The sequence below is a fragment of the Trematomus bernacchii genome, unplaced genomic scaffold (assembly GCF_902827165.1).
Source record: "Trematomus bernacchii unplaced genomic scaffold, fTreBer1.1, whole genome shotgun sequence".
Taxonomy (NCBI): domain Eukaryota; kingdom Metazoa; phylum Chordata; class Actinopteri; order Perciformes; family Nototheniidae; genus Trematomus; species Trematomus bernacchii.
The window spans coordinates 8,361,166-8,377,806 of record NW_022987656.1 but is presented as its reverse complement, the minus strand read 5'-3'; the positions used below and the strand labels follow the sequence as shown (position 1 = coordinate 8,377,806).

At 41.0% G+C, this 16,641-nt stretch overlaps 1 long non-coding RNA gene across 1 annotated transcript; it reads right to left on the bottom strand.

Annotated features, from left to right (window-relative positions):
* Window positions 1–1,399: 1,399 nt before the first annotated feature.
* On the bottom strand, window positions 1,400–15,784 carry LOC117486627. Its single transcript, XR_004556298.1, has 2 exons — window positions 15,680–15,784; window positions 1,400–1,500 (listed from the first exon to the last, which is right to left on the bottom strand). It is a non-coding gene; the product is annotated as an uncharacterized LOC117486627 (long non-coding RNA).
* Between the last annotated feature and the right edge of the window lie 857 nt (window positions 15,785–16,641).

Sequence of the window (16,641 nt, the reverse complement as noted above, 5' to 3'; positions counted from 1 at the left end):
CTCATGTTTATATGAGGATGTTGGAGTGATATACACTGATTCTAAGTTGACATGTTAATGTCCCAAAACAGCAACAAAAGGAGTTCAAATAAATACAGTAAATGTATATATAGATATATCCTTCCCTTATACAAAATATAATTTCATATATTCTTATGTTATTAAGTGAACAATGTTAATATTGAGACCGTTATAGAATGTTTACTACAGCAAATGTTATATGCAACTTTCATTGTAAGAAAGGAGGATGTAGTATATAGTGCCGCGCACATATACTATCAGGACGTTACTGATGTGGTGCGGCCGCGGAGTGTACTGTGTGTATGCAAGCCCGCATCTAGTATGCATGTATGTACCATGGCTGAAGACCTGTTAAGTAAATAAAGATGTCTCATGGAAAGGTCTACGGATACCTTTATTACTCTCCATGACCTGCAGTCAACTATATAGCATAAAGGACTATTACACAGCCTAACAAGAAAAACATATTATTTTCAGCCAGTGAAAAAAACAAATATCCCCTAGGAAAGTCATAGATAAATATTTTTTTCAGATAATAGTATATATTATATGATTATAATAATTTCAGAAAAATGTATCTCTTAATTAAAACTAATAAATATGACTTTTCAACTCGCGATTTTGCCTCTTGTCTCATTAAACTTATTTTCAATTTCATAACTAAATCAGCTCATAAAGTTGATTGTTTTAACGCATAATTATGACTTTTAAACTTTTAATACCGACTTGTTATCTCTTATTATGATTTTTCCGGGGTTAGGGAAAACAATTTTTATTTTAATATTATGTTATTAATATAGGCTGAGTTCAGTGAGAGGATGAATGCATCTGAAGTCTATAATGCTTGTGTTTCTTCACTGGAGAGACACATAAGTGAGTATAAAAGCATGACTAAAACTCGTTCATAATATGCTGGTATGCTGGGCTGGTCACCAGCATCCATCTATCACCAGTTTATGTTTAATAATAGTATTAAATATACCATGCTACCAGGATGCCAGGTGACCAGCATACATTGTTTAAATACTGGTATGATTATTTAAACCAGAGAACATAAATATATTACAAAGATTCATTGTGTAATGTATTCTGGTATCTACCAAAATAAAGACATTGTATAGTGTTCATAACAGTATTTTAATGTAATAAATAGCAATAAATAGCTAGTTAATATAATAAAATACACAGTAACAATACAATAATTATACAAATAACAACCAACCTGCAAACCAACCTACACATCAAAATAAATATATTATCTAAAACAGGTGCATTTGATTTAAAATAAAAGTAATAAATAGAATTCAATATTTAAATGGTAACAAAAACAGTAACACTATGTATGATAAGAAAAAGGCAACAAAGAAAGTGTTTTTTGTTTTTCCTTGTTCATGTCCATAATGTTTCCCGTTGTGTAGCGTCCAGCCTTTCCCAATCTGGCCTGCATTTCTGTCTGTTGAAGCCACTTCTTGTAGCAAACTGAAAATAAATGTACAGATATAAGTACACTGTAAAAAGAAAACTTGACATTTACGTTAACATTTGGGCTGCTGTGGTTGCCAGAACTTGACCATTAAAGTATGGTAAAATGCATTACAAATTACAGTTGGTTGGCATAGACGTTACAGTCAACAATTGCTTTTGGTGAATTACAATGCAGGGCTCGACATTATAAATGGCCCGCTGGCCCGGAAGCACTATTTAGACACCCCAGGCCAGCATAACGTACTTTCCACTTGCCCGCTCGGGCCACTAAAAATTACGGTGGCCCTGAAGTGCAAGTCAAAGCAACATTTCACAAAACACTACAGCATTTCAGAAAACGCTACAGCATTTCAGGAAACACCACAGCATTTCACAAAACACTACAGCATTTCACAAAACACCACAGCATTTCACAAAACACCACAGCATTTCACAAAACACTACAGCATTTCACAAAACACCACAGCATTTCAGAAAATGCCACATCATTTCTGAAAACGCTACAGCATTTCAGAAAACGCCACAGCATTTCACAAAACGCTACAGCATTTCACAAAACGCTACAGCATTTCAGGAAACACCACAGCATTTTAGAAAACACCACAGCATTTCACAAGACACCACAGCATTTCACAAAACACTACAGCATTTCACAAAACACCACAGCATTTCACAAAACACTTCAACATTTCAGAAAACACCACAGCATTTCAGAAAATGCCACAGCATTTCAGAAAACACTACAGCATTTCAGGAAACACCACAGCATTTCAGGAAACACCACAGCATTTCAGAAAACACTACAGCATTTCAGAAAACACTACAGCATTTCAGAAAACACCACAGCATTTCAGAAAACACCACGGACCAATTTCCCCAAATCTGTGGCAGAAGATGTAAGGCGGGGCCTCTCATATGACACACACCTGCACACTTGCTAGCCTGTTCCACTCTTCGTTTTCCGAATGCCAGGAAGTATTCTTGCCTCGCTTCTGAAGCAAGATGCTCGGCAGACATGTGCTACCAAGCAAGCGTACTCGCGATTGAGAAACACCCACAGTCTCACTCCCTGATAGTCCAATAGCGACGCTTGGTCAGGGTCCTTTGGCGTGCAGTTGTGACGCGCCGAGTCTCCTTCAGCTTCATAAACAGACGCAAAGAGCTTTCAACTGATTGCAATGTATTCCCATCGTATTTGACGCTCAGGGAAGCACCGCATCGGTCCATGTCGGCGGCAGTTGAAGACAATGTGAGCGTCCATTCCCATTGGATAACAGAGGATTTTACACCCGGAAGTAAGTATTCTCCTTACTGTCGATTGATTTTACAGTGATATCTGCACTACTCATCAACTCAAACACACCAGATTATCCGTGTTAATTACACAACTTAAATTGTGTACAATGCTTTTGTATTTTTCCCCTTCGATTCGGAGAAACAAATAGTTTTTCGGAGTTTAGGATTGCCGAAGACACTACACTACCCATAATCCTCAGCTATCGTTCCGCTTTGCTCGACAAACCCCGTGATTAGTCCTCAAGCTCTGTGATTGGTTGACCTCCAACTGCATTCCATTTGAAAAAAACGTTTCGTAAAAGATAAAATCATACTTTATTCAGCAGTGCTTGCTTTACTCTTTGAAAGTCATCACATGAATGCATTGTAATAAATGGTTTGGCTGCATTAAATATTACACATCTGTCGTAGTTCTTTATTTATCAACAGAGATTGGGCTTCAGAATAGACCGGAAACTATTCTTTTACCGTTCTGTTTTAATTTCACAATAAGGTTAGTAGTAATAATTTGTTTTGATATTATTGTTTTTTATTAACTAGACCGCTGGGTCGTGTTAAGACTGTGTTGCTGTGGGTTTTTTCCATCGCTTTTGTGTTACAAATGTCAAAACAATAACAAAATATATCCGTCGTAAACTAAACCGGAAATAGCAGTATATTTTATTGTGTTAACACTAAACTTGACAGCTTTGTCATGATTATTCATGTTTGATGGGTAAAGTATATGCAGATTTCAAAAGCAAAAGGTTGTGTGTGGAGTTTTTTTGTCATCAACAAATGGGTGTGTTATGCCATTGCTGTGTAGTATATAATATAATAGTAACGCCATGTACAATGACAGAATGAAATGAAAGATTACATAAAACCATATACACCAGTATTTATTTTCATGAACAATATTAGCATACGTTTTACAAATTCAGTCATACAAAAAAATAAACAACAAACCACTCACTGCTGTATTTGCCTCATCTGTAGTCTCCCATATTCAGCTCTGTATATATTAAATATATTCTGCAGGGAGAACACATTTAGGCACACAGGCTCCAATCCAGGATGGGAGGCGTGTGGTGAAGTGGGTTGAGCGTTGGTGTTCGGATCAGGGGGTCACAGGTTCAAACCCCACTGCAGTCAGCATGTCGTTGTGTCCCTGGGCAAGACACTTCACCCCAAATTGCTCCTGTGGGGATTGTCCACAGTATTGAGTATGTAAGTCGCTTTGGATAAAAGCGTCTAACAAGTGACATGTAATGTAATGTCCACCATACAACGCACAGAGTCCTCAAGTTCCTGCATCCGTCTTGACACCTAGTGTGATAAACATATTGAATGACATGTGAAAAATGTATTCTCTAAACAGACAACTTAGTGAAGCTATCAAAAATGTTACCTTTGGTATCTCAATGCAGCACACATTCTCATGTTCAGAATTTCCACATGTACACCTGTATAAAGAAGTCAATAACTGAGCTTTTAAAAACACATATGAAACTACACACATTGCTGACAACTGAGGTGTTTAAGCATCTGGAGTTATACTTTTTATGACCAAAAGTGATTGAACTTTCCAACAGTAACACTTGTTGCATGATGTTGGAAGAAAAGGACTGTAAACTAATAATAAACGCAATGCGGCCATATGCTGAAAAGATTAATGCCTCCCTATATAAATATATATATGTACCACTGTTTTTGCGTTACAAACTCTGTTACAAACTGTACACATTGCATTCTTACTAATTAGCCAAAAATATGAACGGAAACGGAATAAGTAGCAAGCATCGTAACAACAAACAGAGTTAACGTAAAATAAATAGGGACAACAGCTTGTCAACTAACCATTCAGAAACGTCCTGTTTAGTAAGTACATCACTGAAAATTCACATAAATGTTCTTAATCACCACCTTACAAGCATCTTATGGCACATGTGTAAAATAAGTGCATTCACTCTTTTTTACAGTGAGTGAGATGACTGGCACTGCATGGAGTCCACCATACAGGTGTATGCTGGAGTGTACCCACTTAGGTTCACTCTAATAGAGTCATTTAAATGTTCATCAGTCAGTCTTGTTCTGTATTTAGATTTCATCACATTCATGTCAGAAAAAGCTGCTTCACAAATTAATGTAGAACAGAACCAAATAAAGCAGACATTTTCACCCTGCTGAAAACACCAGCATAGACCAGCATGGTGTTGACCAGCATAGACCAGCATAGTTGACCAGCAAAACCAGCATATGTTGTGTTTTGGTCACTTCTATGCTGGTATGCTGGTCTATGCTGGTATGCTGGTCACCAGCATAGACCAGCATAGACCAGCATACCAGCATAGACCAGCATACAAGTGACCAAAACACAACATATGCTGGTCAACTATGCTGGTCTATGCTGGTCAACACCATGCTGGTCTATGCTGGTTTTTTCAGCAGGGTTGTAACAGTCGCGGCTGTACTGTGTGCGTGTGGGGAGTGTTGCAGTAGAAAATTAAACTGTTTCGCACGGTACATTAATGGGAAACCCTACTGTACATGTTTGAGCACCCTCTATGAAACGTCAAGCTACCCCACAGCACTCCCAAAAGAAAATCTCTGGCGCCGCCACTGGTCGCGGCACATGACGGTTTTGTGTGCCCTCCCATGAAAATCTGTAGATTTGTTCTGGCGCTGGGTCTGCAACAGCCGGTGTTTCTTGTGAGTGTTTTCCCCGGGAAACATACACAATACACACAAACGCAAAAATACACAAACACACAGACACACACACTCGCAAGCTTCCCCCAGACCAGTAATGCAAACGAAAATCACAGCGTTATGACGTTACAGAGTCCAGACTGCTCTCGCGGTCAGTGTTGCCAGATGGGCGGTTTTCCATGAGTTGGGCTGGTTCAGAAAAAGGTATCACTAATAATTCACGGCACGCGAAAAATTAAATGTCTTTCAGACTGATAATCAATAAGTCAATAAAATATCTTTGTATAATATTTTTATAAAAAAATATTTTATAATATTTTTATAAAAAAATATTTTATAATATTTTAATAAAATATTTTTTCATTCAATCTTTCTCTGCGGCCCAGTACCAAATGACCCGCGGACCGGGACCAGTGGTTGGGGACCACTGCCCTAGGGGACATGGAGATGACAAAAAAAATTGTTTATTAGAAAAATTAAAAAAAGATTGCTAGATCTCGCAAAACTTTTCAATTAGCTCAATGTATTTCCGGGTCAGTTCGGCAACACAGAAACCACAACAATGGAGCTGTTCATCGATTTTTACTTTGAGCTTGGCCTAAAATGTAAAGATATAACATCAGTGCTTGGCAATAGGCACGGGTTTCACATAAGTGAAAGACACCTCAAGAGAACACTCAGAGCGAGGGGACATGCACGTCGCAAAGCATACTCTGAGCTGAGTTATTGACAGATTCGAATTTCGCGGATCAATAACTCATGAACATAACATTGTAAAAATACAAACAACATGACTTTACAATAATAGCAAGGTAGACAACGAGCTACAGGCAGTGCTTGAATTGGGCCGGTACTCACCCGTGCCTATTGCCAAGCACCAGTGGCGTAACTATCGACGGTGCAGCCGGTGCAACACGCTATTGAGACCCCCGACGCCAAGATCTGAGGCCTGTACTACAAAGCTGGTTCAACCTAACCTGGATATGTTTGAGTTAGCCGGTTGGCCCAATCCAAAACATACGCGCTCTCGCTAAACTGTACTACGACGCTGGTTATCAAGTGGATCGCTCAAGCCAGCCGTGTCCTATCTAGGTAGGTGCGCGTTCACATGAAAGGGGTGGTATTTGGAGCATTCGACCAATCTCAAACATGGACAAGCGTACTGACAGCGCAGCGTCATACTTCCTGAATGAAAAGTGAACTTTAATATTAGTCAAATATGAAGAAGTTAAACTTTAAACATCCATGACTTAAACACTTTATCCAGGATAAAAGCCACATAGCTGCACCTGCAAGGTGAATACAGCTGGTAAAAAAAAAAGCGTTTGAATGCGTACATTAACAGGTTTATGATATCACTGCCCCGTCCAAGACACGAGTGGATCTGACTTTAATTACATTTGACTCGAGTGTTTCGTCAACTTAATGTGTTGCTTAAAATAATACTTCTGCATACAGTATGTGACACTGTGAGTGTTGCACGGCCAGATACGGCTCAAGAAGCTGACTCAGATAAGGAAATATATGATACATTATGATGTGATATGATATGAATGATAATGGGACACATCGACGTCTGCACTCACAGTGCCGCGGACTGTACTTAATGTTACTCTGATCCGGTTACTTATGTTGTGGCAGATATTTAAGTAAGCTTTCTTAACGCTAATGTTATAATAGTCCGATTGCTCTGAAGATGGGAGGGGATATTCTATTAATTTTCACGTTCACTCAGTTGATTTTTGCCGGCCGTCTTTCCTGCAACGGCAGTTTTTCTGTATTTCCTCTATCCTGTAATATGACTTGATAGCTTTAAACTCCGCACACGGAGCTCTGATTGGTCAGCAGGCGGTGCTTTCACTGAGTTGATCTCTTAGCCTGGAACCTAACCTCCTCCCGAGGAGGTTAGCCACTCAGCATAAGTTACCATGGAGATCTAGCCCGCTAAAAAGAGAACCAGCGTCGTAGGACCGGAAAGCCCGAGCTTTCCCTGAAGTTAGCCGGCTAAGCGAAAATCCGGCTTCGTAGTACAGGCCTCAGAAGCTATATTATAGCAACCGGTCTATGTAGGCCTACTGGCCCATTCCCCAGAGACAAACATCAAGGAAACAGGTTTAATCCTCTTCTTAGTTCGCTGTGCCGTTGTCAGGCTGTGGTGGTCTGAGGCCAGGGCAGGCTGTTGTTGATAGCCTATACATGTGACGCTTCTGAGTGGTTGTGTATGTCCGTGCGTGTGTGAGCGCATCAGCGTGCGCTTATGTTTGGGGCGATGGGGGGCCCAAAACAATATTTGCACTGGGGCCAATCACAACCTTGTTACGCCACTGCCAAGCACTGATGTTATATCTTTATATTTGAGGCCAAGCTCAAAGTAAAAATCGATTAACTGCTCCATTGTTGTGGTTTCTGTGTTGCCGAACTGACCCGGAAGTACATTGAGCTAAATGAAAGGTTTTGCGATATCTCGCAAACATATTTATTTAAAAAAATAAATTCTACCAATTTTCTTTTCTTCTCCATGCCCCCTAGGGGGCTCCGTAGTTTTGCATGTAGCAGCTCACATTTTCTTATGTTTCTGTAATAACAGCTTCTTTAGCCTTCCGACACATATAATGAGGCTGAGACTCTGAGCATGACCTCTCATCTGTGGCATTCTCTGCATTCCCCGGCAGCGATTACAAGGCTGATGCACTCACAGATAGAGCACACACCAACAGGGTCAATGAGTCCAACAAGTATGCCATCACTAATGAGATGAGCCACATAAAAATCCACATAGATGCCTGCAGTGGAACAACTTCTGAACCATTTCAGGCTCCATGACTGAAGTTGTGTGGTAAATGTAAGAAGATACAATCATTGTGAGATTGATTATATGTTGAACAGCTGGCGGCAGCGAAATGCACCACATGGCTTTTAAACAGATTACTCCAGATGATAGTTTCTGATTTTAGCTCACCAAAGATTAGGATCGACTTGATTCACTTGTTGACTGAAAAACATGTTTTGTCCGTAGGAAGATGATCACTTTGCTCTCTGAAAGAGTTACATAACATATGCCTGGGCTCTGTGTTGTGTGGGCAGGAGTGCACTAACATCCGAGGGAGGAAATATCCTCCGACTGTCACACAGAGTTAATGTGGGTCAGCATGCAAATGTGCTCTTCTCTGAAAATCTGCCTCTCTCTCATCTGCTTGTATTTATAGCAGTCCCAGGTTGTGTGGGCTTCTACATGTGGGTTAACACCATGTAGGCTGCTCCTAGATAAGGACCAGCCTACAACAAACTAAATCTGGTATTTAGTTCTTAGAGGTCTCCTTTCTATTATGTATTGTCACGAGATGCATTATCTTTTTTACTGTTACCCTGACTTTGAGTGGCCTTTTTGTGAACTTTCCCAGACTTTTTCATAATATTCAATAAAAAATAAAAATACACATGTAAGATTTTGGAAAATATAATAATCTGTGTTTTTCTGAGTTCATAAAATGATATTGATCTCATGTTAGTGTTAAAAACAGAGCTGGAGTCAGGACATGGTTAGCTTAGCTTTGCTTAGCTTATTTTAGCTTAGTTTAGCTTAGCATAATGTAATGTATTATAATGACTGGAAGCAGGGGAAAACAGCCACAGCTAGCGCTGTCCAAAGTTCGAAAATAAATCTACCATCTGAAACACAAACACATCTTATATTCAATAATCTGAAACTAGCAAACAATCGGGAGTTTTGCTTGAAAAATGACTAAAATAATAAAGCAATTATCAAAAATGTTGCTGATTTATTTTCGGTTGATGGATTAATCAATAATCAACTGTGCCGCTCTACCTCACATTGTATGTGGTCTGTGTATCTGCAGCTGTTCTGTTCAGCATTGGTTTTGGTATCTCTATGGGTGCATGATGCTAGTGAAGGTGGTAACTTCCCTGTGATGTTATAGTTACTGCATGCAGGCTAATGTTTGTCATGAAACAGTTCTAGCATATTCTTAAAATTACGTGCATCCATATTAAACCAACAAAATGATAATTAGCGAGCTTTAGACGTGATGGTAGGGTTTCATTTAGAATTTTGGACATATAATTTCCTCCTGCTTACAGTCTTTATGCTAGGCTAAACTAAGCTAAGCCATTGATGTCATGTCTCAAGCTGTGTACTTAGAGTTGCTTTGATATCTTTTTTTGTAAGCGAAAGCTATTTCTACATTAAGTGTTCTCAACCAAAAGTCAATCACACATTTTCAAATATGAAATATTTGGAGGCAAGTAAGGCTCATGTGGTCATTAAAATAAAAAGGAAATGATATTGATGCGCCGGTGAAGATGGCCGCATCGTCTACGTGCTCCTCTCCAACTTTGCCCATTTTCGTATTTTGTACATATTTCTTTTACTTTTGCCGTTTTACTTTTAACATGGTTCGCAACATGCTAGCCGACCGCACCTACTCTGCCATACAATATAGCAGAGAGGAACTTCTCCAATTGCGAAACTTCGTGGACAATAATAACCCTCCGACAAACAATGGAGATTCACCATGGCTACCTGTTGCTGTTCTACCTGAGAGACGCAAGAAGAGGACAAAGCGGGGATGCCGGGCCGGGTTGCTGGTCAGACTGAGGAAACGAGAGAATCGGCCCCCTCTTCCGAGTATTCTTCTGGCTAATGTTCAATCCATTGAAAATAAGCTAGATGAACTCAGAAGTCGGATTGCTTTTCAACGGGACATTAAGAACTGTAACGTGTTAATTCTCACTGAGACTTGGCTCAACCCCGCTATCCCGGACTCCGCTATTGTCCCTGATGGATTCTCTATTTTTCGTCAGGACCGGACTGCTAACTCGGGGAAAAGTAAGGGAGGCGGTGTGTGTGTAATGACTAACAACAACTGGTGCTCAGATGTGAAGATTATTTCATCGGACTGTTCTGCACAGCTAGAGCACCTCATGATCTCATGTCGGGCCTTCCATCTGCCGAGGGAATTCACATCTGTTGTGATAACAGCAGTGTATATCCCGCCGCAGCCACTCGCCGACAACAACACGGCACTCGATCAGCTGTTTGGGATTATTGATAAAACCGAGACTTCACGGCCAGATGCGGCGTTCGTTGTGGCCGGAGATTTCAACACCGCCAACATGAAGAAGGTTTTGCCAAAATATTCACATCAACTTCCCGACGCGCGGGGGAAACATACTGGACCATGTTTATTCCCCTTTCCGGAATGGATATAAGGCTCTCCCTCGCCCTCCCTTCGGCAAATCAGACCATATCTCACTGCTGCTGCTGCCTGCTTACAAGCAGAAACTTAAAAGGGACAGACCGGTAACAAGGACAGTACAACGATGGAGCGTGGAGTCAGATGAGGCACTGCAGGATTGCTTTGCATCCACGGATTGGAGTGTGTTTGAGGACAATAACATCAACACACACACGGACACTGTCATCTGCTACATTGGGAAATGCATCGATGACGTGGTACCGAAGGTTTCTGTACGAACATTCCCAAATCAAAAGCCCTGGGTAAACGGTGAGGTGCGCGGCAAACTGAAAGCGCGCACTATCGCGCACACAGCGGGAGATTTGGAGGAGTACAGGAAGTCTAGGTATGATCTCCGGAGAGCAATTAAAAATGCAAAGAGACAGTACAAAGACAAGGTGGAATCTGACTTCAAAGGCTGTAACACTAGGAATATGTGGGCGGGACTAAGGACAATGACTGACTACAAAGGAGCAGCGGGGGGTGCTGCGGGAGTGTCTGCGTGCGCATCTCTCCCAGATGAGCTAAACAGTTTTTTTGCACGCTTTGAGAGCAGCCAGGCTGTGGAGGCACAGAGGGACCAGGAGCTACACTGCCCTTTTGTTTTAAATAGGGCAGATGTGTGTAAATCCTTTAAAAGGGTTAACCCACACAAGGCTCCTGGACCTGATGGCATCCCTGGCCGTGTTCTCAGGGTGTGTGCAGTTCAGCTGGCAGAGGTGTTCACAGACATCTTCAACAGGTCCCTGCTGCAGTCTGTAGTCCCCACATGTTTTAAACACTCCACCATCATTCCTGTCCCCAAAAAGACAATAATCACCTGCCCCAACGACTACCGCCCAGTAGCACTCACCTCCATCATAATGAAGTGCTTTGAGCGGTTAGTCAAATTATTCATCACCTCCTCCCTCCCTGAATCTCTGGACCCCCTGCAGTTTGCCTACAGAGCAAACAGGTCCACAGACGACGCCATAGCCCTCACACTCCACACTGCCCTCTCACACCTGGACCCGAAGAACAGGAACACATATGTGAGAATGCTGTTCATTGACTACAGTTCAGCATTCAATACCATTGTGCCCTCCAAGCTGGCCATCAAGCTCAGAGACCTCGGGCTCAACAGCGCCCTCTGTGACTGGATCCTGAACTTCCTGACGGGCAGACCCCAGGCAGTGCGGTTGGGAAACATCACATCCTCCACCCTGATTCTAAACACCGGTGCCCCTCAAGGCTGCGTGCTCAGCCCTCTCCTCTACTCCCTGTTCACCCACGACTGCGTGGCCACACACAGCTCCAACACCATCGTGAAGTTTGCTGATGACACGACCGTCATCGGCCAGATCACAGACGATGACGAGACGGCGTACAGAGAGGAGGTCAAAAACCTGACATCTTGGTGCCAGGATAACAACCTCCATCTCAACATCAGCAAAACAAAGGAGCTGATTGTGGACTACAGGAAGCAGCAGGGAGAGGGACACGCCCCCATCGCCATCAATGGGACTACGGTGGAGAGAGTCAGCAGCTTCAGGTTCCTTGGGGTCCACATCACTGAGGACCTGACATGGTCTCTTCACACCACCACCATCACCAAGAAAGCTCGACAGCGGCTCTTCTTCCTCCGCAGGTTGAGGAGGTTCAAAATGGATTCCAGGATACTCTGCAACTTCTACAGGTGCACCATAGAGAGTATCCTGACTGGCAGCATGACGGCTTGGTACGGCAGCTGCACCGACCTCGATCGTAAGGCTTTACAGAGGGTGGTGAAAACTGCACAGCACATCACCAGGACGGAGCTGCCATCCATGGAGGACCTTTACTCCCAGCGGCTCAGGAAGAAATCACTACGGATGATCAAAGACCCCCATCACCCCAGCCACAAACTGTTCTTTCTGTTGCCGTCTGGCAGACGTTACCGCAGCATCCTGGCAAGGACAAGAAGATTCGGAGACAGTTTCTTCCCGCGGGCAGTGAGACTGTTAAAAAATTGAACTGTTGAAACAACATCAAACATTCATCTGCTACTCAGTATTATGTATCTAATACCTAATATATATATATCATTCCAATAACTTGTATATAGACTCGTACTGCACTATTCCACATCATAACTTTATTTCATTTTTATAACTATTATTATTTTTGTATTGCTCATGCTCTTATTGTTATTATGTTATTATGTTGCATTGTTGGAGAAGCCTGTGACATAAGATTTTCAACTGCATAATTACTCTGTAGCTATGTCAGATTGACAATAAAGAACCTTGAACCTTGAACCTTGATAATCTGGGGATTAGTTTTCATAAATCCGATGAATACTCCGGAGAAATATTTTAGCAGTTTTGCAGTGATCGTCCAGAGATCTTGCTCTTGACTAAAGTGACTTGTCCACTTGAGCTTCGAAAAAAGTAATCTTTATGAAAAAGGAAAACCTTTAACCTGAACTGGTTTCACATCATCTCTTAGACACATTTCTCAAACCAGACAGACACTACAAGGACTGCTTCAGCGCTGTATGTCTACAGCTACACATCGTAAGCTTTACTGCAAACTGAGACATGTCTACATGTCTGTCTGTCTGTCTGTCTGTCTGTCTGTCTGTCTGTCTGTCTGTCTGTATAAACATGTTTCACTAACAGGATCCTCACTTCCCGGTTGGTGACAGTGTACAGAGACCAGACACAGCTCCAGATTTAATGACTGCAGCACAGGAAGACACACATCACCATTCTTCAGTGTGGAGCCTCGGTCAGCGGCCCTTTATGCACAAATGAAACCAGAATAATACTAAAGCAGAGCTCCGCACAACAGAATGACTTGTTTCGACCTAATGTTCTGAGGAGTTCCTGTTATACCAGTAAGACAGAACACAATCTTGTTTTGTGTCATATAAATGGTAAATGGACTGTAGTTATATAGCACTTTTCAGGTCTTTACCACCCAAAGTCAGCATTCACCCATTCATACACAATCATACAGTGTATCTATCTATCACCAGTTTATGTTAGTATTAAATATACAATGTATTCTGGTAACTATCAAAATAAACCCCCTAAGATTTTTTTTTAAATGTTGAAGTTAAAAGCATCAAGCTGGTGCACTTTGAGAGCAAAATTAAGAGATCTATGGATATCTCTCAACATCCATATGAAACAGAACTGTAAGCAGATTTATTTTTCTTTATGGATATTTTACAAATCACTCCCCTTTCAAACTGTATTCTTGTTTATTAATAACAACTTTTTTTTACTGTCATATAGTATTTTATACCCGTCTACTTTATTCTCTTATTTTTTTATAACTATAATGATCATATAAAGAGAAAAAGCTTCTTATATTCGTTAGCATAGCTAGCTAACCAGATGCTAATAACAACAAAGTTATTGACTGTATGATCAGTATGACAGATGAACAGATCGCCACTGGGCTTTCAACTGAAGACACAGCCACGCAAAAACTGCGGCATGTGTATGGCTCCTTATGGGTACTGCAATTTTTGGAAGTGCCGGAGCGACGTTCTGGTGCTCTCCGGCAGACCTGCACTCCTGTCAGACGAGACATATACCACGTGATGACACGTTAGGCTCGTGTTGTGTTCAAGGACCCTGACCTTGTCCAGGAAAAGCAGGCACTCGCTTGTTTAATTTTTTTGCGGTCTAGATTTCTTAAAGGGGACCTATCATGCAAAATGCACTTTTGTACGTCTTTTATACATGAATATGTGTCCCCGGTGTTCCAGGGAACTCACCAAGTGTCAGAAAACACAACCCTCTCTATTTTCCTCCATACCCAAATCTCTAAAAAAGGGGCTGCAACGGATCTGATCAAAACTGATCCAGATTTGAACACTGTCCTGACGTCAGGACAGTGGCGCTACGGCTATTGGGCCAACTCCACCAATCAGGAGGAGACAGCCACGGCCATTGCCGTTCGAAAGCGCTGGAGACGCTGTAGTACATATGCCAGGCCAGTAGATGGTGCTGTTCTCACAGAATCTGCTCTTGCAGAGCAGAGCTAAAAAATGTCAAATTGAGCAAAATGAGGCATGGCTAAAATGCATGATCTGTTTGGTATTTTGAAAAAGAAAAAGTATAAATATGCCTTATATAGGTATGGTCCTACACTATATTATTCAAATATAGCATGATAGGTCCACTTTAAATGTTTGTCTTTTTTGCGTGTGTTTATAAATTACCTCGAGGGCCGTACCAAATTGTCTCGCGGGACGTATACGGCCCGGGGGCCGGAGGTTCCCCACCCCTGTTCTACAGAATGTGAATAAGAAACAAAGAAAGGGTAGCAAAAACATTTCAACAATAGTATAAATTAATATGCGTATATCTTGATGGGCTGATTGTTTACACATTTCACTGCCATCTTGTCTGTTTCTTTTATTGCAGTTGCTGATGAAAGTTAAAATGCTAAATCGATCAAAGACTGACATTATTATTTGCTTGCAATTTAAAAACAAATGTACTTACCTTGTGAAAATACCTGGTTTAATAGTTTATCCAAATTCATTGTTAGATTTGCTGTCCTGTAGGTGGCGACTTCCCCTTCCAGCTCAGCTTTGGAATCCTCCAATTTAGCAGATCTTTATAATGTAATGAAAAATAAAATGATCAACAAAACAGCCTTTTAGCCTACCACCAGTCAAATCTGTTGTTACCCTATGACTGGTAAAAACACAAACATTAAATGTACCTTCTGTATTAACCGTCTAAAGATGTTTCAGTGTCACACGAATGAGTTCCTGTTGTAATTGTGCAGCTGTATTATCTGGGAAATAGAAGAATCGGATAAGGATTCGGTATTGGCAGACAATCAATATCAAATGACTCGGATCGTTATTAGCATCAGCATTTGATCACCTTTGTCGACTTGCAGCCTAAATACAAAAGATAACTCCACTCCTCTCCTACCACTCTTACCTCTAATGAGCCTTGGTAGAACTAGTGTCCGAGTCATGGGGTCCAGAACTGACTGAAGACATGTGGAACAGAGGACAGGCATGGTTCCATGTACAGGAAACTGGAACTTTGAACAGGTGTTTTCATCTTTTCTGCCTGAAGATTCACAAGTTCTTGATCAGGTGTTTGATGTGGGCTGGCATGATCCTTTCTGCAGTGATAAATAAAGAAAACAAAGAAAACATTTTAAATAATAGTAATGATGGTAACAACAATAATATTAATATAACTATTTATATAGCACTTACACAATTGCAAAGTGATTCTCACAACAAAAATAAAGAACAAAACAATATCAACAATACAAAAACTAAGCATTAAAGAAGTTCAGAGACAAAGAAATGATAAACATTCTGAGAGGCCGACTACAAAAGGTAGACTCAATGGCTCTTGATGACATCAATGCGCAGTCCCAATAGATGCTGTGGTATAAAAAGAAATAGGTCCAGATTTCTTCTATTTTGTGTTGGATGATTTGTTGTATTGATTGCTGATGGATGTTAAGATGTGTTTTACAATTATAACAAAAATATTATTGTAATTGGAATCAAAAAGTTTACAAATCATAGTTGTAATAAAATCACTAGCGATATAGAATTTATTCAACAGCGGTAAAGCATTAAGTTGCTAAATTAACATACACTGAACTGTAAAACAACTTACCACTATTTAGGAAAGGCTCTGATCAGAAGGGTTGACTAGTAGGACAGCAAAGAGGCGGAGGAGGTCTATGTCATGTACAACCATTGGTAGATGTTACACCTGAAAGAAAGATAAGGAAATAAGAGAAGACAGGAGGAGAAACATCCTCTTAAGTGAAAGACCAAATCAAGTCAAGCTTTAAATCTTTCAGTCTTTACAATGCTGTCACGATCTGTCTGTGTTGTGTTTTGTCTTGTCTTTTTCTGCCTCTGGTTTCCTGT